We start from the raw sequence: 23,557 nt of genomic DNA on the forward strand, positions 1-23,557 counted from the left end.
GAGAGGGCTGCTCCTGCTTGTCAATCAGGAACGTGAGTAAGCTCTGATATATTCTCTGTCGATGGAGGAAATGTGAAAAGAGAAAATGATCCGCTTTGATTTGCTTCTGTTTAATCCCCAATTTAGATTCCTGAGTCTGCAGAACGGCAGCACTAGAATCCAATACTACTGTGCACGGAGGGAACGACTGGATTTACATGCAACATACAAGTTTAATGGAGATTTGTGGCAGATCAACATATGGACATACCAACATAATAGCATAGTGTCATAAATACACAGCATAAAAATCTAATTCCCTTGTGCATCTTGTTAGAATCTGTTCTCTGGTGGTACTGAGGATCCTCTTGAAAGATTTCTGCAGTATGGGAACATTATTCTCACAGTGGCTTCAGTGTCCTGTTAGGTGATTAAGACCTATAAAGAAATACTGGAATAAAGATACTGATATAGAAGGTTCAGGCAAACTGTGCACGATTCTAAACAGTGAAAATGAAGCTCCACATAACACTGTCCTCCCACAGTCGTTCTCACACTGTGCTCTAGGACAAAAATATCACCAAGGGATTCCTTGTTTTTGTAATAAAGGGATATTACACTACTTACAGAGACAAACATATTAAAAAACAATGGAGGATGATGGAAATCTACGACTAAGAATATTCCTACTGAGGAAACGCATGAACTACACACAGTGAAGCTACATTATCCCCAGCTCACTGCTTTATTCCCATGATCATCATATCTGACTGTGAGCATGATATTAGCATGCTAACATGTTCACAATGTGCTGATGTCACGTTCACCACCTTGATATGAGCATGCTAAGTGAAGTCACTTGACTCGATCACCCCCTGGTGGCTGACTGCAGTATCCACCCTAAACCCTGCCTTCTCCATGTTGGTGGATGGCACATGGACCAAACTAAAAAGTCAAAGTAAGTGTGAAATAAATGTTTCTCAAAGAGGGTTTCTGTCATTTTAGGTAGTTTTTCAAACGTATGTATGTTCGAGCACAAATTTTCCCAGTAAGTGTGTTTTTAATCGGTTATTTGATGCTATAAAACTAGGGTCAAACATCATGATTGACAGCTGAGACTGACTCGTGACGATACCTTAGCTCCATCCCCTGATTGCTACTGCGCAGAATTGTGCTCATAATGACCTCATCAGCAGAAGATGGCAGCTTTCGTATCAGGTATATTTATATCTATATAGTCTATAAAACACTAAAAGTGTTTTGGTGGTACATTTGCACGTTGGTAGGTGATCACAGGAAAATGTATTGACTGTGTGAATGCACAATGTAAATCTTAATTAAAACGCCATGTCCCATTTACTGCCCATAGGTTGCTGGCTCTGAGGTCATTCCTAGCAGTGAAGGGGATTTTGAAAGAGGCAACAGGCCGGAAGCAGAAGAGGAGAAAGATGCTGCGTGAGACATGCGGCCAATGTCAGGCTCAGAGCTGCAGCCTACATCCAGTGAGTCAGACTAACTGTGATACTCCTCAGTGAAAATGGGAAAGTTTTTTCAGGGAGAAGATGTTGCCGTCTTGCATCATGCATGTGCTGTACCCTGAGCTCTGTTTGCCTGTGATGATATCATCCTCATTTAATCTTCCTTGTGGTCTGCTGTATAAGACTTGGCATCAGCATATACTGAAGAGTGGGGGAAAGCCTCATTTATTTAAGTCTTTGCTTCATGTAGCCTCATGCAAAAGACATTACAGCATTTGAAATGAGACTTTATAAAAGCCATTTTAACATTTGAACATCTTTTCTCCCTCTGGTCATGCTGGTAACCACCGTGTTGCTGAACAGATTCCAAATACAAAATCCAAACCAAGGATAAATCATAGTTAAGGCTAGTCTAGGAAATCACAATACAAATCAGAATCAGCCTAATTGGCCAAGTGTGTTTGACTCCAGGTTTCAGTGTCTCTGTGTGTTCTTACAGTGCCAAGAACAAATACACACACACATACAGTTAAAACAACAAACCTAAACTAAAATAGGCAAACATAAGCAAATGCTGTGTGGAAACAGCAAACAGAACATTGTGAGGGAAACCAAAAAATGTGGGAAAGTCCATAGAGATACATCTCACCAAATTAAAGATACTTAATTCAAGGACTGGACAGGAGGGAATGGGATTAAATACACAATAAGACAAGAGTGAAAATTATATTTCACATAGGGGGCAGAGGAAATATTCAAAGCTTGGATCCGTCTGGGCTGTAAATCCAGTGGTTTTGCAACAATAGAAACTTTGTAAGGAAAACTTATGCTCACTATTGATAAACTCTGCTTGAAATCATTTCCCATTTAAAAAACATAAAAGAAGGAGCCATGCAACTTGACAGGAGGGTCTATTAAAAAGTTTCTACCATGTGCATCTCCTTCCATTGCAGGATTTACAGTGATGCATCGTGATGTTTGAAGTAATATTGGTTCTTCCGAACCTTCCTCACAGCAAAGGAATAAAGATTTACACGTTCAGTCTTTTCCTCTGGAGACGTAATGAGCAAGGCTTGGCCTGAACAAAGTGAATAATACATTATACAGTAAGTAATACTGAGCAAGATATGTGATGCCTCCCGTGGTGCCAGTGCATTATTTGGATAAAGTAATTAAATATTGCTTTTCGACTGTTTCATTTGTTTTTAGATGTCATGAATTTAATGTATCACTTAACATCAACCTCTGTACAGCACTGGGGGCTATTATAAGTGTTGTTGATGTGACAGTCTGTTCGTATCTTCAGCTGCAGGTTCCACCAATAAACACTGACTTTTGAGAGACTTCTGTCGGATATTGACTGATACATCTTCATGGAGTAATTTACATATCTTGAAGCTCAATGCTCTTATTCATTGTTTTTCATTTGACCCCTCTCCCTAAAAGGATGAGTGCCATGGTTAATGGATGGATGTTTCTTGTTTTAAGTTTTTATCTTTATTTTACCGCCTTCCATCATTGGATAAGCAGTGTGGTTAATGGAATTTATTCTATTTTATTTTTATTTTATTTTACCCCTGTCCCTCAAATGATAAAAGGTATAGTTCATGGATTTAATTAAATTTAATTATATTTTGCTGTGTTTTATTTTACTTATTTTATTGTACTTAAATTAATTTAGTTTTATTTTATTTAACTTAATTTTATTTTATTTTATTTCATATTAATTTATTTGATCTAATTTTACTTTATTTTATTTGATCTCATTTTATTTTACTTCATTTAATTTACTTAGATTTTATTGTACCTTATTTTACTTAATTTAAATATTTGTATTTTATTTTATTTTATTTTATTTTATTTTATTTTATTTTATTTTATTTTATAACCCTCTCCTCAGAGCTCCAGTCGGCCCCTGTGATTGGCTCTCGGAAGTCTCGCAGCCGTCGCCACCTCTCGCGATGCTTTGCCTGCTCTCAGTGAGAAGCGGATCTGGAGCTGCGCTCAGTCTCAGTTGTGGCTGAGCAGGACGCGGCGGAGCTTCTGTGGCGGAGCCGAGGATCCGGAGCCCGAAGCTGGACTGTTTCAAACTCACCCACCGAACCGACACGCTCACTGCCGAACAACCAACTCCTCTCGACGGGCGCCACCCTCCAGGTAAGCCCGCTAACGTCTCCTCCGGTCCGGACCCGGTGTCTGCAGAGCTAGCTGATAATTTCCCCCCCACACTTCACTTTTACGTCGGCGGGGGACACGTTCAAACCGCAGCCCGCTCGCGTCCCCTCCTCTGTCGGCGCTCATCCCCGCCGATAAGTGTCCGATTCAACCTTCAGCCCGTCGGCTTGCAGCGAGCAGCAGCGGAGGGAGAGAGCCGCAACTTCCCATCACCTCTCTGTGTTGACTGTCTGAGAAAGGCACACACCTCTGTTAGCTTCGATGCTAACTGCTTAGTATAAAGTAGCTGGCTGGCTCCCTAGCTAGCTGTCTGTCTGTGTGTCTGTGTGTGTCGCCACGTAAATAACGTTGTCTCCTCCTGATTGTCCTGAGGTTGTGATGAGGTGGCGGCGCGGGGAAGCCATGCCAGACGGGTTGTTTTCTTGAATGAAGCAGGTTGGGAAACTGAGCAACTCAACTTGAGCCCCCTGGTCCTTTTGTGTTTGGTTTGTTTAGCGTCAGTTAGCTGGTGTTTCCCACTAAAGATGGTTTTAGCCTTTGCAACAGAATCGCTGCAAGTGCTGTGCAAAAGTTTTAAAAACACCAAAAGTAAGCAGGATAAGTATTTTCCCCATGTGTGTGTTTTATTGTCTAAGTGCAGTAAAAAGGATAAAAAGTCAAATATCAATATTCCATCAGTGTTTGTTGGGACCTCACAGCACCAGTTCTCCAGATATATTCTGTAATGGTGGTCCATACTTGCCACGAGTCTTAAGTCTGCTTCCGTGTCTTCTGCCTCTAATCCCAGAATCACTCCACGATGTGGAGATCACAGCTCTGTGGAGGCTCCACCATCTGTTGCTGGACTCCTGGTTCTTGCAGCTGAAGATAGTGACAATCAGATGCCTCCCTGATGGAAAATAATCTAAACATTTAAAGCTCTTAAAAAGTTTCGTCCTCCTCATTGCAAGATTACTCTTTGTCACTTTATTATGTCACCTTAAAGTCTCTTTAATCTGCAGTAACTTCATCCTCCTCAAAAGATTTATTTCCCCCCCACCCACGATATCTCCACCCACAAGCGGCAGACATTTCTGCAGCTGGGTTGTTATTATAGGCTGAAGGGAAAAGGCCACTTATGTCAAATTGTGCTTCCGGGAGTAAAGTAATAACAGATGCAATGACACTAACTTTACCTTTTAGTTGTCAGTAACACACTTGACTGCACATCTTGTCGTGCCTGGCCACACCAGTTAGTTACCGGCTGATCCCAGATCTGTTTTTGGTAACTACACAGCTGCTAACAGTGTGCATTGTTAAGGCTCTTAACTGGCATCCGGCTATTTTCAGGGTACTAACATATGTCCATATCCTTCTAAATGTCCACCACGGGATTAAGAGAGACCTGTTTTCATGTTGATGGAAATTTTTGTGCTCGTAAACTCAATATACATAATGAAAATTAACCCATACGATAAGAAATTTCACAATTCTTAACTACCAATTCTTATCAAATGTTTCATATTTTCTGCATATGTTAAAAAATATTGTCGGATATATATCTATGCAAACTCAAATGAGAAGTAAACTGAAGATTTCAGCCTTTACATATTATAATAAAATAAGATATAACAAAATACATCTTGTATTTGATTGTGATTTTAAACACATGGGACATTCTACAATTTATACAATCCACTTGCCACTCGAGACGTTCCTGAGATGTGTTGACGAGAATGGTGCGTACAGACAGACAGAGGACATCCTGAAACACATTCTGTCTCCAGCCACGGATGTTGCCGGCGCGGAGGAATACAGAGCTTTGAAACACATAAATCTTCACACCTGGCAAAGTAATCCTTTAGTCATTGTTATCAATCAACAGCTCTACCCACCCCTCTTAGATGTTTTAAGGCCATTTCCTGCTGTGGTGCAGAATGTACCTCATCAAAAGTTACACCTACAACAGAAAGCACAGTGAAGCCTTGATGTTGTCCTTATCCGCTTTCACGCTACAGTTCTGTTCCGTATACGTCGCAGTATTATTATATCACTGCCAGTTTGATACCTTTTTATGTTTGTGGAATATGACACGCGTCACATAAAGAGTTAAAGAAGTTGAAATGGCTTTGGTTTTATGTGGATGTTATTTCACAGTATTTAAATACATGTATGCCTATAATCTGACATGGACATAGGAAAAATCAACCCTAACCCTCTGGACTCTGGGCATGTTGCTGTTTTTCCCCAGCTTCTGGTGTCTCTGCAGTCTATTTGTACAGTTTTACTCAATCCTCATGACTGTGTGGTATAAAACATGTCACAATTCTAGTCTTTAACCAATATCCCCTCATTCAGTTTGTCAACTCCAGTAAATATTAAAAACATAGGGCCTACCTGCAGAGTTTGGCAGAGTGCCCTTTTATATCTCTGTGCTTTGATTTATTGTTGATGTATGTCCTTCCAAAGCCATTTCAGTCTCCTCCCTGATGAGTGCCCTTAATCAGCACATTTCACCACACTGCATGAAGTGTCCTTGTGGCTGAAGTTCTCTCGTCTTATTTCAAATGAGTGGGATGTTTAAAACATCGAGGAGCACAGGACAGCGGGCTGTCAAACGCTAACTGTGTGTTATGTTGAACTCCTCATTTCTGCAGAGTGAGAGCTGAGTTGAAACCAGTAATGCGACTTGTAGCATGTCCAGGCCTTTGCTGTGATCACCGTAGTAATTATGACTCTTAAAGACCATTGCTAGTTGTCTTTGATCTGCCCACTCTTTGAATTATGCAGTAGCCTATAAAAATATAATTCCCTGCTTTTTGCCAAGTCTAAACATGTCTGTCTGAACAAGAATCCACAGGAGAAAGATCTCCTCTATGTCAAGGCCTGATTACTCGTTTTAATGTGAGCGGGACATATTTATGACCATAGCTTGAATTTATAAAACACTGGTCACTTTGTGGCACTAATATTAAAACCTAGCGGCAGAGTCTCATTGTCCAGCTGTCCTTGAGAGTTCACACTGTCATTGTCTGGACAAACCTCACCCTATGATAAGAATTGTTTTCGTTTAGTCTCTCACGGGGGCACTTAAACACTCCCAACCTACTTCCCCTTCCTCTCTCAACATTGGTGCATCCATTGGAAATGAAATCCTGTTAAACCAACATTATGTACGTTTTATTGAGCAGCAGCACCCCCTGCAGCCACCTAGTGATTTATTCTGTTGGGCGCTGTGTCCAAGCGATTAAGGGGTTTTCATATAGAGAAAAAACAAAGCCAATCAGTCTCTTGACCGGAGCTCTGACTGTGTAGCCCCACTCACTGAACTGAAACACAACTGAATGGGGGCTATTCCTTATGATCCAGGCTTCCTGAACCAGAGGAGCTGTCACTGTTACAAACACACCAAACTCTGTGTAGAATCCTTGATATTTTAAAGGTTTACTTGCTGAATATTAGAGATAAATGCTAGTTTTTATGACTTCTAAGTCTGTTAACTAATCTACAGTTGGTCATTATTCTTGAACTTACCGCAACTATCTGTTAGTTATGCACTTCTCAGATTGTGCCCACTCACCAAAGTTACATAGTACAAGAACAGGTGTTCAGGGTGATTCTAAGTCAGTGTACTAAACTAATTTTGAAGCTGCTATTTTAAGGTTAAAAAAAGATGCTGTCTTGCTTTGAATTTAACTTCCCACATATATCCTCACTGGTCCTATAAAGCAAACCTTGAGAGTGTTGAGGAAAAGCAGCAAAAGCAACTGAAGCTAAAATCAAAGAAGACTGTGGCCTTGTAATTGTTGGTTTTCATCAGCATTGCACCCAATTCAAAGACTAGATAAGAGATGTTGTGTTAGTTGAGTGGAAGTTGCTGTCGCTGAGCTGTTATACTATCTTCCTTCAGCTTTCCTAAATGATGTTGATGTCTGATAATCACTTTGTGTCTGGCCCACTGCTGCAGTAGCTTGAGTCTGCTCATGCTGGGATTTTTGTCTGTAGCACAGACAAAGCCTGAATGCCCCATGGAGCTTAATAATAGGCTAATAGAAAGAGGTCTGCATGCATAACACTTCCTAAAGCCCTAACCCCTTAACCCAAAATCTACCCCGGTCATTCACGAGGATTGTTGCAGTGCCTGATGACTGGCTAACATCTCTGTGTGTAAGTGGGCAGGTGGAGGATTGCTTGACTCCTTTGTGAAGTTTGTGGCAATTCAGCAATATGATAGGTGACAGTCAGATGACATTTAGATTGTATTATGTGGGTTTCAGACAAAACCATAAGTCTGTCTTTTGAGATGCTATCTGTGTCTGATTAGACTATCAGAATCCTAATTTCTTGCTGTGACTTGGCAGACTACACAAATGACCAACCAATCATGGCATGCCGTCTTTCCAGACTAGACGATTGATTTTCTGGAAGGAGTTGCATGGGACTGACCTCGCTGCTCCTCCCGAAAGCACCAACATCATTTCGTGTTCGCTTCTGCATAGTTATGAGTATGCTGCTTGTTCCTTTTGGTCAATGCCATAAAACTAGGAGTGCGAAGGCAAAAAGTTTGTATTTGATCATGTTTTTTGTCTGGATGCAATGAGGTGTCCAATATGCTGCTCCACTATGAGACAGTTCATGTATTAGATGAACAAAAAGGGCTCCAACCATCCATATTATAGGACTCAGTCACTCTGCCATTACAAATATTACATTTGGTCAATTGCCCTAAAAGAAAATTACGAATTTGTGCCCATTTTCTTTTCAGTCTTGTCAATAGGTATTACAAAGCCATTATAACTGTCAAAGTGTTTATCTTCTTGGCAATCAGCAAACCGTAATTTCTCTACAGTAATTTCTACTTGCATTTCTGAATACTCAAAAGTTCACAACCCAACAAGCCCTTCACAATGGCTGCTTTTGTTAGCATTTAGTCAACAGGTTTCTAGTTATTCTAGCCTACATTCTTTGTTAACTTTTGGCAGTGGGTCAAGGTGGTCTGATGAGTCCAGGCTCTCTGTGGGACCCTGTTGTTCTAAACCTTGGCCCTGTGACCCTCTCAGTACAACCAACCATGGCCTGCTTCAAAGGCAACTCATGCACAGCTTATGTCTGCATACTTTGGAGCCATAACCCTCCCCCAGGCATCCTCCTCTATACCCCTCCTCATTTCCAAGCATGAACCACCCCGTACAACAAAAGAAAGTGGCCCCAGATGCCCTAAGGCACGCAGAGAACAGAGCCGCTTCAATCTTCTCATTCCTCATACTTTTGGCTCTCGTTGAACGAGTCTTTCAGAAAAATGTGTCTAACAACGATTTTGTATTGTGTGTGTGTGTGTGTGTAGCCAGAGTTGGTAGCTCCAAAAAAAGGCTTTCCAAGGAATCGTAGCACTCCACAGGGAGTGAGATGCTCTGGTTGGATGTCTCATGATCATGTGTGGACTGCTTGTGCTTTTTCCTTCTGTACTATCTGTCACAGCATCAGTACCTGAACCCAATAACCTCACTGCCCTTCCCAACTTAAGCCAATAATATAGTGCTGCTCTTCTCAGCCAGAATTGTCTCTTGCCGTGGTCTGAGTTGTAAGTGTCTATTGCAGTGGCAGTGAATAGAGATACTACTGTGTTGTCTCACAGCTTTTGTTCTGTGCAACCAATGTCAATCAACCTCGCAGTGTTGTACTAAAAGGTTGAATGCTTCTCACTCCATTTGTACACACTTCAGACTTCAGTGGCGTTCTCTTTTCCCAACATTTGTTGCCCATGATGGTTAAAGAACTTGGCACCAGCTTATTACAGCCATTGTGAGTTTGGGTGGGAAATAAATACAGAGAATAGGCTGCTGGGTTAGCTAGTTAAAGGAACTGCATAGGGTATGCATTTTATCTGCATAATATTCACAAGTCAGAATTAAAATGGACCAAAATATCACCAGGAACAACGGACATAAAGTAAGGAGTCATTTCTATTTCTAAGGAGCTGATGTGAGAACACAGCAGGAGATCCTGAGCAGGATTCACCACGTTGAAGTGTTGGTGTTGATGATTTGAAGGTTTCAACACATGAAAAAATGCAAAATATCTTATAAGATATATATTCAAATCTTATATGTGAAGATATACTGATTTCCTTAAATAATGGTAAACAGACTATGTATTTGACTCTGTTGAGTAGTCAGACAAACTAAGCAAGTATTTCCACAAAAAGCTTTGGACAATTTGGAAGTTATGATATAATTGTTAGTTACAAACATCTTTTAGAACAATTCAGACAGATCCATCTGTCACACAACAATTAAAAATAGAAACGAGTAGAATGGACCCCTGCTTTGTATGGAGCTACAAACTCACTCAAGTGGACGTTTGAGCAGTCAGCCATGATCTCAGTGTAGCTCAGTTGGGGGTTGTCATTTATGGCATGAAGCAAGACATACAAAGTGAGTGTTGCACTGCACTGATTTATTTATTTTGTCATTTTTCAGGGAAGTAGGTAGTCAGTAGACTAAGATAAGACAACAATGATTTTGTATGAGTTTGTTATTTTCCATCCAGCTTGATAACTAATGGGCTCAGTGTGAGAAGCCTGTGTGGTGAGAATGTCTCTGGACTGCCATTTTACATTCACTCTCATGAGAGCCATCCACTCTTACTCCCCAGTGTGGATTAAAGATGTCTGTGTTAATTGTTTTAATAGCCATCTTTACAACCTGCCTCTCCAATATTGCAAAACTGATGCAATGACTCTGATGCTCCCTCGTCCTCCCTGAACAAAATTAGCCTTCCTCAACCCTCCTTTGCTATGCCACTGTGACATTCACACTTGATTAGGCTTGCAAATTAAGTTTTCCCTCTTTTGAGGTAGGAGACTCGACCTTGGCCCCAGAGACCTGTTAAGTCTTGATTGGATTGGCCGGACATACTAAGCTCGGACGATGTCCCAGCATTGTTTTGCAGCAGCCAGTGCACCTGCTTCATCAGCGCTTGATTTCTCCATGGTTATTTTGTAGTTTCATGTCTGGACACATTTGCTAGTTGATTAACAATAAATCTATCCAATATATCACCACTTCAGTTCTTATACAGTGCATTCAGACACCTTCACTATATGGCAAAACCATTTAAATCAATTCCCATCAATCTGCTGTTAATACCCTATGATGGAAGAAAGAAAACAGAATTTCTATTTTTTTTGCAGGATTTGCATTATCACATAACATTTCCATGCGCTATGCTTTTGTTCAAATAGTAATCAAGGCAATAAATTAAGCTAAGTATCTTAATTCATGAAGTTGCACCATTGCTAGTATATATCTATATCCTAATAAGCATTTGAGTCTAAAAACATTGGCGTCCTTCAGAAGAATCAAATATTCAATTGGATCTTAAATGGTTGTTCTACTTTGAAGCCTTGGTAGCCGATTGGTCAAATACTTGTAATTTGTTAATTTTAAAGTCAGTTACATTCAGTTTAGCGGTTGTTAAATATAATTACTCATAAATTCTGTCACTTCTAATGTTTTGGCCAATCCTTCAAATAGCAGTGTCATGCTTCAATTTCTGTCAGATACCATGCAACCGCTCCACTTATACTTGTCAAACACGGAGACTATACGAGCTGTACATGATTATTTGGTTCTGCACAAGAGTTTAATGATTCCTGTTTTTTTTATTTTACATTTTTTTGACATCTGCCTCGTCATGATGAATGGTGCAGAAGTCAATAAGCCCCTGGAATGCTGACTCCAGAAAAGTGGGGGGAATTTACTGTGTTCTCCATATATCGAAGAAGTGCTGCTGAATAAATAGGCTTTGCTGTACTGTCAGAAAAACAGACATGTATCCGCTGCTTATCCACTGCCCATTGCGACCACACACCCACACCCAATGCCTGAGCAGCACATTTACCATTCAGCTCATGTCTGACAGCAGTGATGATTTTGATGGACCGTGCACTGTCTCAATGTCATGTCTTCAAACCATTTTATCCCTCTAATGTAAAAGGGACTGTGACTGTCCAACCAAGGGAAGGTCCTTATTTATGGGGGATTGCACATCATTGCCCAGTGCTGTACAAGAGATGGGTTTCATTGATATAGGTAAGAAAAAGGCATTAAAGCACAATTTTATGCTGTGTTTTATTGATATTTTTTAGGGTTTAGTTTAATTGACTTAATTTCCACCTCCCGTCCCTGGCTCATTAAAGCAAAAATGAAAACACAGCAGAACATAAACACAGACAAAACCACCAAAGCACATACAACTAGTAGAATAATGACAGAGTCATAGCAGAGACCAGACCAACTAGAAAGAGACATTTTTACATACTTTCAGGCTTTTACCTTTCCCTCTGAACAGCTCTTTTCTCCTTTGCCAAACATGTTCAACCTTGTTGCTGAATGGCCCACAGGCTGTTGCATTCTTCAGCTCAGTGAGACGAGGCATTTTCCCATACTGAGTATCACACAACACATTCTGTCTTCATTATCTCTGAAGTGACTCTTCAAGTCTTGACCTTTTTCTCAAGTTGAGAAGTTTCGTCTGTGAATCCTCTTTCAAGGACAGCAGCCTATTTTTTTCTGGGGGTGAACGAAGGACATGTTATCAGGCTAAATCTAATCTCCCTGCAAAGTGATTGCTTAATTTTCTCACTGCAAAAGGAGTGCCCTTTATTAAATCAACATGTTTGTCTAAGAGTCACACAAAGAAATACTCAGTGCACATTCATGTCTTTAAACCCTTTCAGGAGGATCTTGTAGTGTCTGTAATCATTCCCACAAAAGACCTCTTGGGATATAATGATTTCATTAGGAACTTGACCATAGATTCCTCTGGAGAAACCATTCCTTCCACACAGAGATCATGGTCAGGATTTCTAATGTGCTTCCCACCTTCATCCTCCTCTTCACAATGAGTATTTTTCCATCGTCATCCTGTCTTAAACTGTCCGCACCCTTCTGAGGAAGGGCTAGAAACCAAAAGTGAATCTTGAGTCATCTAAGATTTCAGTCCATTTGGTTTTCTCTTTCTATAGTTGCTCTCTTTTCAATGCAGAATAAAGAAGTAGTGGTGCCAGGCATGATAGCACAGACCAGCACCGATGCGTAACTTATTAATGTAGTAAATGTGGTCTGCCTTTTGACATTACTGGATGTGAGAACTGAGTTTGCCTTACTTGAGTGTGCCTGTTATGATCAATGACCTGAAACATTTTGGTGTCCCACTTTCCTCTTTTTCTATTTCTGTCTCTCTTTCGCTTTCTCTGTCTTCTCAGTCAGAAGTCTTGACATTTTAAGAGCAAGACTCACTGATTGAGGAATAATGATATATGCATAGGCAGAATTCTGAGAGCAGAAGAATACCCTCTGTCAACCTCCTCTCCCTGCAGCTCTTTGTTTCCCTGTCTTTATTTTTCAATTCCGTCATATCTGTTGGAGATTGAGCGATATATACCATCAAAGCCGTTTTGAAGCTTCCCACTCTCTTCCAAAACCCTTTTGATTTCCGACAGCATGAGCTGCTTAATATTCCTAACTAGTCTGTGGCCTTTTCAGAGAACTAACAAGGTTCTGAAGCTGCAAGTCTTGTCTTCATGTGAAAGGCATCTGCGGCACAGCCCTCTTCTTTTTCAGAGCTCACACCGAGGTGTCTGTGCTACTAAAAAGTTCAGAGCTGTTCGTCAGAAGGAAAGGGGCAGATAGGACATGTTGTTGTGTCATTTGTCTTTTTGTACTTGGGGGTTTTGTCCTGTCAAATTCAAAATATGTTTTTTCATGCACTCTTTGTCCGATTCTTTATTTAGTTTTCTTTGAAAGAGGAAAAGTCAGGAAACGGTCATCTGTGTTTTTTTTGATTATTTAAGTATGTAGCTTTAAATTGTCTACTCCATTTAAGAGCTGAAACTATTAGTTGATTAGATCAACAGGAAATTAATTGGCAAATATTTTGATCATTGATTAATTATTTCTTCAAGCAAAAATGTCACATACACTGGTTACAGTTTCTAAAATGTGCAGTTTTGTTGTCTTTCTCTCGTTTATAATTATTGGTAACTCAAAAACAAAAATGTTGAGTCCTCTTGATCACTTCAAAACTATGACGTGCATTGTCTTGGCAATCGATATATTAAATAGTTTAATTATGCATTTAATATGCAGATTAAACTTAGAGTTAAATTACAGTCTGCAGCCCGACTCCATTTTATAGAAATCAAGATTGAACAAAATGTTCCGGGATGATCATAACCTCTACGTTACCAAAAGTGGTGAAGTCTCATGCAGACGGTACTTTGGTGTCTGTAAGTTTAGAATTCCAGCTCTTTTTTTTAACCTACTTAATGAGATAATGAATAATTCCTGCGCCTTACCAGCTTTATTGCTGTTTTGTGTGCTTATTCCGTGGCTTATTGCTGGAATCTGGTGGTATATTCTTTCCATTGCCAGCTTTTGCCGACAAGCATGAAAGCAGAGTTCATTACAGAGAGCACCACAGAGGCCTGACAGGCACCAAGGGAATTTACTCAGCTTCCAAAAACTTTCAAACTCTTATTTACTTTCATCTTGGCTTCCTTTGCTGCCTCCCACTCCAAGTTTCATCCTCTCATCCTGTTTTCTTCAGTGTGGAGTTGGAGTGCGAAGCAGGAGTGGCTCTCAGACACGCTTCAGTTTTCAAGTTTCTCTGCTTTGTACTGCGTTTGTGCACTGACTCCATCTGCCTCCCCAGAGCCTGTTTGTTCTTGTTGCCTCAGCCTTAAACTGTGTCACTCCAACGCTGATATTACCATGATCTAATGACTGGAGGCAAAAAGTAGCTTAGATTGTTTGTTTGTTTATTTTAAGTCTAACTAATGACTGATGTGGTTTATAAAGCAGTGTTTACCATTGTAGACTGAACTCGGGCGGACCACTCGGGTATAGACCTAGTCTAAGCTTTTTTGTTGCTTTTATTATGTGATCTGTCTGATAATGACGCCATCTGTGGTCAATTAACTAGTCTCTGTGGTCGCTCTACCTCTTCCATACCTGTTTTTTCTACAATCACAGGAAGGTGCATTGACTATGGCGCTTTCTTAATCATGAGAGGGGTCTATGACAATCTCACATGCTCTTCAAGCCAGTTAGCTACTGCCAACAGTACGATTGATGATTCTCTGGGAAACACCTCAGTGTTAGAAGTATGTCTGTTTATGAACATTTGTTTCCTTATTGGATACAATAGACCAAACTGTGAGTGAACAGTTGCACGCGATCTGGGTGTATTGTCGCTTCAACAGAGCTGCATTTCTTCACAGGCACCAAAAGCAGCGACAGAGCCCTTAAATATATGCAAAGCACCACTAAATAACATCAGAATTTACCGTCTACATCCCTGAACACTTGTGACAGCCACAGCACATCTCTCGACATGTGATGCCGGCACACTGAAACCCTCTTTGTTCGCTAAATCCAGTGTGAAAATTTCCCTAATGTTTTGAGAGTTGGGCGACGTTGGCATGGGGCCAGTGGAGTGGAGGAATATGCCTAGCATTGGTGAAGAGCTTGGGCCCTCAGGTTTGTGGCTCATTAATTAAACTCTGGTGAAAGAATCGCATTGAGAGGTTCATAACGAATAATGAATAAAAATAATGAAGTAATGTTTTTTCGTGGTGGAGTGTGTGTGTGGGATTAATTCAGTAATGAGGAAAGGAACTGTTTCGAAGTCTGGTGGTACGGCAGCGAATCTGAATCACGCCAGACCACAGCAGTGTAAAGGGGTGGGTATTGTTTTTAAGTGTCCTTTCTTTGATTTGACCAGTATTAATGAAGAAGCCTTATATTATTTCATTGCAGTCCATATTAAAATTGTTGTTGAAAATTGCTTCAGTGTTATTGGCTCTGACAGGTCATGAATTAGTAATGAGCTGGAGTTTCAGAGATTTTTTGTTTAACCTTTGGTATAAAACATGCAGAATGTAAATTAGCCTGGAAAGCGACACCTCCTTTTTTCCCTTTTATCTAGTGACGGATTGAATCTTCTAAATTTAGCTATTTGTTGACAGTATCTCTTTGTACACACAGATTATTGTATTGGTTTTGACTCGGCATACAAACGTGTCTTCTAAACTCTTCTACTGTTTTCAGGCAGACAGCAATTTGAAAATAGCCAAACTATTTTTATTCAGTAACTACATTAAGTGTTGAACTCTTCCAACAGAGTATTAGGGCAACTTAAATGGAAAAAATATGAAATTTCGACAATAAAGTCATAATATTACTAAAAGGCATAATTTTTAGGCTACGTGTCATTTTAGAGGGAAGAATGTCTCAGGCTTGTCGGATCTTGCCTCTTGTAGGAGGCGGGAAATGTCTGGTAGGTGGTTGAGATTATAGTTACTTACATCTGCATGCTGTTCGTAGGGGTTTCATAGTTTCTCAAGAAGCTTTCAGATTGCTATGCATGATCTAGGATGGAGTGAAACTCTGCCATGCACAGGTTCTCCCTCCTAAAAACTTAATTTGACTTAATTCTATAAACCAGAAATTTCTTCAATATGATCCTAATACTCGAGTGGAAATTTGACCATATAAATGTCTGTATGAAATTCGTGATGCTTCTGGCTTACGTGTGTGGATAAAGGCATAGTTGTTGAACTTTGTTATAAGTCATCAAATTGAATCAGTTTGCTCTAACTCTGTAAGAAGAAAACTCAATTAACAGAGATCCTCACTTAGCATATCCCGACTTCTTGGATGTCGCTGTGGGCATCAGATGGTCAGTGATAGCTGGCACCATGGTGGCATCACTAGTGCGATCATACAATGTTTGGCCAGCCATTGACTCCCTTGAGAAAATATATAGAATGCCCAACAGATGGGTCTCCCTTTCTCTTTTTTACCCTGACTACAAGTCCTGATAGATGACTGCCTCTGTCAGAATGGCAGCAAATGAGGAGCAACTAAAATAATTAATGACCTAATATCATTCCCAGTCAAGCAGCTGTAAAAAAAACTATCCTCAGCCTAACGTTCAAAATGTATTCACAGGAGAGTGCTATAAAGTTGATGTGCCTGATTCATATTCAAGGTGTTCGTCCATTGCTTAAGAAAGGTCGACTGAATAGGACACTATGCAAAGGCTATGAAAATGGTGTCAGTGCAGTGCTAAGCTCACAGAGCTACATGCTAAGCCACCCTGAAGAGGAGCTAGAGAGCGACTTGGCTTTCCTTACCCTTGATCATGCATCCTTAAGAGATTTTGTTATGACTCATACTTTGCCCTGGATAAACTTGAGAAATTGAAAATTCAGCCGCTCTGACTTCTCAGTGGTTATTGGAAAGTTAATCTGTGTTAAAAGATTCTGCATGTGAATATGAATAACCTGTAGGCGGGGACAATATTTTTGGGCCAGAAACCTTCTAGTTTGACCATGTTTTGCATCTCGACCGAAATACAGTCTTGACTTTTTTAGTTTATCCACATACATATGCAAAAAATCTGCTGATGGACGTTAGCCATCAGATGTTTCTTTATGCAATTAAAGGTTATCTCCGGATGTTGAGAGGGAGGATACCCAGAATGAAATGTTTCCGACAAAGTGCCTGGGTGGCAGGAGTGGTGCAGGAGTGGTTGCAGAAAGAATGAGCTCGGGTGACATTTGCTCTCATTTTCTACTTCTCACCATCTGCCTGCAGCACACCTGCCTCAAACAGCATCAGTACACCCATACAGTAGCCAAGGAATATTGATTAAGACTGCTGACATTTCTACTTCCTTTTCACACAGGCTGGGTACAACATGTGCCATCTTTCCGATGAAGGCAGGCTGCACACAAATACACACCATCCCCTCTTTGTGTCATCAGACTTTCATTATGTCCCAAATATTTACATAAAATTGAATTTCAGGTTACAGATTTTGAACATAAATTACTTTTTATTCATTCCAGATTCATTTTATGAATTTAGCTTCTCTAGCCAAGGCTGGGTTGCAGTAAATCTGCTAACAGACAGAAAGGCTGGAAAGCAGGTCTCTGCATCTCACGCAGTTACTTATTTGAAGCAGACAAGCTGATGTATATTAATGAAAGAGTTTTGGTTCAGTTCGGCCACAGCACTCTGATATTTTGCTGTTATATCCTGCAAATGCAGACTCTGAAGAAGAAAGACGGCAAATACATGTATGTGTTTCAACACTATTTCTGATGTTGATTTGGGATTAATTACAGTGGCAGCTAGAATTGTACTTAGTAAAGCGCATAGCTCCACTAAGGTCCAACAGCCCCCTTTAAATTCTATCAAACATGTTATCAGTTTCCTCAAGAGCCATGAATTATTCCCTGGGAAGTTGGTGAAAGTGTTTAAAAATGCCCAATCTCACAATAATGAAGAAAGTGACAAGTATGGGGCGGACTCAAGATTGAATGGCTTTTTCTCTGACCCATACCTCAAGTTTCACGGAAATTCATTCAGTTGTTTATTGTGTAATCTTGCTTACAAACACACAAACGAATCATCATACAAACGGACAGGAACGTAAACACAACAGAGGTAGTTAGTGGTGCTTTGATTCATTCATCATACTGATCCCTAATTTGACTGCATTATAATGTGAGATGTTAACTGTCGCTTTCATCCGTTCACCTTCAACTGCAGTGAACCATACAGTGACTCCATTTCATTTATGGTTTCATTTCAACAAGATCTAATTTAAGTGTTTCGTCAATAAGCACATTTCATGAGAAGATCAATACTCTCTTTGATATGGCCATTTAGCACCTTCTTTAATTTAATTGCCTATTTCAACAGGGGCGAGAAATACATTGGTGAGATTAATTGTGGAGTAAAGTATCCATGTCACTCTGCATATTTGCGCTGATAGATCGGTTGTACATTAATGACCCTGCTGTCGGAAAGCCTATGAATTCATCATGGCTGCAATTACAAATATGAATTTGTTTCCTCATCTTAATTTATAGTGCATCGGTGTCAAACGTCTGTGGAGCATTGATTTAACGTTCTAATTAGCAACAATGAATAAAATGTCTACAGTTGACTTTGTTTCGCTCCAAAATATTTGTCTTGAAAAGCTGCTTAGCGTGCGGCAGCGATCAGTCATAATTTGCATCTAGAAGCATTTGGCGTGTCAAAGGAGTTCATGTGAGCAGCGTCTGGTAAAGCTGAGATGAACAGAGGAGGGAGGAGTTAATTCTTCTGTGTGATTACCAGCTGATCAACAGCTGTGACTATGGCTTCAAACCGTCCCTGACATCTGAGTATTTGACTCGACTGAACTGAGCCAGTGATCAGCTCCGGGGTCCAGTATTTTTCCCTAACTTGCCCTCAGTGCAAGCTGAGATAACCCAAACCAACCGTTCCTCCCCCTCCATGTGATCCTGAATAGCTTTAAGCGCGTTTTAAGTACCAAGAAAATGGGCCAGTGCCAGATTAGGTTCAAGCTACTTAAACACCGCCTACATTTCATACTTATCACTGAAGAGTTGATATTGAAATACTCCATTCTACATTCAAATCAGTGCAAAATTTTTCTCACAAAAACTCACCTTCTCCTCTCATATACAGGTGCTGAGGAAACTGCAGAAGAACCATCTGTGTCAAGACTCAGGGGGGGGTGAGCGTTGAGAGGATGTCCAGCCACTTGGCCGTTTCTTTGTGAATGGAGTAGAGGTCAGTACCTATAAAGTCTTAACTGTCAAGAAGCAGGGAAAGGCAGTGGTTATCTTTAAGGTCCTCAAGTTCCAACAAGCTCCCGCAGAGGAGAGCTTATTTCTCCAGCTGTCATTTTTAGTGCAGATAATTTGCTCATGCACGCTCTGTATGTGCAGCCTAACCTCTTATGCATGCAGATTTGTGCTAGACTTCATTACATAGACAAATTAAATCTTCTGCATATCCACTGTGAAAGAGGCCTGGTCTTATTTGTATGATAGAATAACTAAGCACAGCTGCAACGAGTCCCCCAAGCTCTGCATTCCTCCTCGTGTCAACATTGATTAATTTTTGATTGCATAAGGAAAAGACTGGGCTCTGAACTAACTCTGGCTGCATTAGCTTGTACAGCAGAACTGTGGTGATTTTCTCTCTGCACAACCCAATACAACAGTATTATGATCATCATTATGTGAGAGGCCATTACGTCCCATAGTCATTGTGTGATATTGTTGTTTTAATAATGTTTTATTTTGAAACCTCCATGTACAGTAATGTTTGCGGCATAACCCTGTTTTGGTTGCACAAAGACTAAAGTGAACATGCAGTTTTTTCCTTTGGTTAACATATGAAATGACCACAACGTAAAAAGTTGTGGAATGTTTACATATATTTCAGTAAACCTAATTTAGTTTAGATTTTTAAGTTGTTTGTTAGATATTAAACACACAAAGAAAAAAGAAGAGGAGCTGTTCAGTGCAGAAAAGCAAAAGTTTTGAGTCCAGGTTTTACAGACAAATAAAATCAAAAGGTCTTAGAAAAGCAGCGACTCTGTATTGCAACATGTTTTAAGTTTGGTTTTCCTATGATCTTGATTTCAACCCAACTATGAAGAAAAATATGAAAAGATATTGTGTAAATTTCTTCTAATTGGAGGAAGCCTGAGTCTTTTCTTTTAGTGTTACAGTGTTTTTACAGAACACGACTCGCCTACAAGCTTCATGTTTACTTCAGTAATATCAAGACATTTTGTCATCAGGACATAGAAACCAGTATAAACCTGTTAGGATCAACCTACAAACAAAGCCCCACACATGTGCTGTACATATACGTTGTTAGCATATGAAAATATCAATTTTTGAAATATAATGTTTATTCAAGATTCCCCAAATTACCTTTTTAAAGTTAATGTATTATTTGTTTATCGTAGCTTGTTGATCAGTCTGTGCACAAACAATGTAACTGAAGTCTAGTGTCACTTCATACAGACCTGATTCTTGCTGCATCACTTCTAGACTTTGTGCAGTAAATCCTACCATAGTATTATTTTTTTTCTTAGCGACGATGTTGCAAGACAAACAGCTAGCATGACCTGCCTCTAAAATTATGCATACATTTTTCTCTTGTCTCCCCGTCCCTTTGATTAAGAGTTCGCTTAATCCCTGAGTGGGCCTCAGTTTTGGTAATGACCTGCTTAATCCTCCAACTGGAGATAACGCGCACGGGCACATTAATTCAAAGCAGTGTACTCTACTCACTAGTATTACTGAGCACGGACGCAAGTTCACAACTTTGGTCTGTTTTAGGTTTATTCACGAACCATCTGTCATTGTTTTTAACAGTGTAGTGAAGAAGAGTACAAATATCCTGTTTACAGGCCTGGAGTTATTTGTCTGAAAGGTTTTTGTTTTATATTTAACAGTTTAATGGAGATCACACTGAAAACACCAACAAAGAATTGATTTGTCAATTGATAGAAAATGTATCTAAATAATTTTTAATTAACTGACTATTATGTTTGAAGTGAATTCCTGTGGTGACACTCGGCCAAAGCGAGGAAGTGTGGCTGCAGTCATAGAGCTCCGACCCCTCGACTGCTTGAAGACGTCATAGAAAAAGAAGCTAACAGCAAAACAATATGGAGACATCATAGTGAAATTTAGGGAATTGTGTTTTGTGTGTCTTGCAGCTTACAGACCAAATAATAAATCTGCTTATTGAGATGAGATTCTGAACATTATTTTATACTCAAAACAATTTGTGGTTGCAGCCATGTTGTCAGTAGATCTTGTGAATCTAAGTAACTTTTATAAACTACGTTTTTTAAAAAAGTGGCTTTGTTGTGAGGCAGACATAAGTGTCAGTATGATTGGTGGTTTTACTTGAAGTGAGTCCTCAGTGCTGTTGTATAAGCAGACATCTGTGCTCACTGCAGCTCTGGTGTCATCTTCAGTCTGTGACAGAGCGACTCTGCAGACACAATGACCAGGAGGAAACCTACAACTACACCCTCTGCACAACATTTATGAATTGCATTGGTTAGCTTGTCCTGGCTACTCTGTGACTTTCACTGTCCAGTGAAACTGACCTTTTGTAGCGTTGAGTTATTGCCACATTATTTGGGCTGCCCACGACCAACTGGGCAGTAGTTATTGGTTCAAGCCATTCCTTGACCATTCAGCACATGCTCATGATATAATTTCAGTTATTATAATATATAAAAATCTGTTAACACTGTGCTGTATTAAAGAAAAGCAACCAATCACAGTTCTTGCTGGCATGTGTAGTTCCATTTTTGAGGAGGTACACGTCAGCTAATGTGACGTTTAAGACATAACCTTGGAGCTTATGCACGTCACCGCTGGAGGTAAAGCATAGAGGCATAAATCCAGCTTAATGGCTCCAGCTCAGGAAAGGTTAAATTAACTGTAGAGTTAATAACTGGATAACTGACCTCAGATCAGTGCCGACTTCGCCGACGATATTGTTGAGTCAACCTTGTTTTTTAACAAATCTTTTTTCAAAACAACCGAATCTACTGGTGTTTTATTCCTGTGATCTGTCTGTTGTTGAAATTTCGTTTTATAATAACATTTTTACAATTTGCAACATGTTTATATGAACTCGCATAATAAATAGTTGTGGGATTAAGCAGCATTATTTTTCCCCTGTCAGCTGCTGCCGAGAATTCGCCCTGATGCCTACACATTATCATAATCAGGCTGAGAACCACAGCAATATATATGCACACGCAAAATACACAGACCCACACAAACCCACACAAACCATCCCATCTGCACAGGAGCTAACATACCTCACAGCCTCAGCATAAGCTGATAAATTATAGCCAGTCTAAAAATCCTTATTTCACCCGTGCAGGAGAGCAGTGAAACCATCAAGAGTTTAGTTCGGGCTACAGAACCTGCACCTCACGCATACACTGGGCTTCTGCTCCAATAGCTCCCTGAGGGTGGCTCACAAGCTTTTATTGCTGTGATGACTGCTTGTGATTTTAACGCCAGAGGACATCAGGAGAATGAAAACAACTCTACTCAGCCGTCCCTTTGCCCAGTGCTGCAGCAGGTTTGACATTGTTCTAAATGCACCGGAGACCCAGACAGAGATTAGCAGCTAGTTCAATTTGAAGTGCAGCTAACAAGGGCACATGTTTTTTTTGTTTTGCTGTTTAAAGATTTGATTTCATACATCGACTGCTCAAGTCGGGATGCAGATGATGAAACAAACAAGTGGTGGTATTTAGAGACCTGCTACAATTGGCAAGACTTATCACCAGGAATTTTAGGGGGATTAAGACATCCAAATAATTCAGTGTGTTTAAATAAAAAGTGTTATCTGTGTCAGGCAGGATTAATGCCCATAGATTTAAGCCTGGGGATAACTTTCCACATTTGATGAAGCAATCGTCAGGGCATCCAGCTAGCTAGCCCTCGTATGTTACAGCTCATCTCAGCTCAAATCCTCACAATCAAAGTCTAAAGCCTTCTGAGGATCTGCAGAAGCAGCAAAGAAAAGGAGCATTATCGGACATGAGAGCGACCCGAGACCTCAGGGAGTCATGACTGAGTTTGTTCATGTGTAGAACTGTCAACAGTACCATGTAGGATTCATCAGCCACATGCATGCATTGCGTAGACACTGAATATGTTGTTTAATGTTTACAAATACAGCTCCAGCATGTAGCTGAATGAGGTCATTTTCTGTCGGCTGTTTCCACTCCACAACCTGTGAATGTGTGACAGGACTGTGAATAAGCAACGGGAGGCAAAGTGCTAAACTCACTGCGTTCATCTTAGTTGTCTTATGTGAAAGTGTTATATAGCAATTTGCCTCTAAATAGCACTTCAGTGAAGTGACAGGTTGTTAACGAGGTGCCAGTTTGGAGTTGATCTATTTTTATGTTTAAGGATTAGATAATCAGTCCTGAGGTCCTACACATTATTTTCTGCTCAATGACTGTCACAGGTCAGTGACAAGCTGGGAAGTTCCCAGAAAGTACAATACTGAAAA

The 23,557-nt window shown here is 40.2% G+C and overlaps 1 protein-coding gene across 1 annotated transcript in view; it reads left to right on the forward strand.

Annotated features, from left to right (window-relative positions):
- Nucleotides 1-3,440: 3,440 nt before the first annotated feature.
- glceb (glucuronic acid epimerase b) overlaps nt 3,441-23,557 on the forward strand; it is a 43,191-nt gene continuing 23,074 nt past the window's right edge. Inside the window, exons 1-2 of the mRNA XM_034576406.1 lie at nt 3,441-3,614; nt 19,163-19,267. The gene's annotated coding sequence lies outside the window, so the exon portion shown is untranslated. The remainder of the gene's footprint in view (nt 3,615-19,162; nt 19,268-23,557) is intronic.

This window comes from Hippoglossus hippoglossus, chromosome 3 (genome assembly GCF_009819705.1).
Source record: "Hippoglossus hippoglossus isolate fHipHip1 chromosome 3, fHipHip1.pri, whole genome shotgun sequence".
NCBI classification, from domain to species: domain Eukaryota; kingdom Metazoa; phylum Chordata; class Actinopteri; order Pleuronectiformes; family Pleuronectidae; genus Hippoglossus; species Hippoglossus hippoglossus.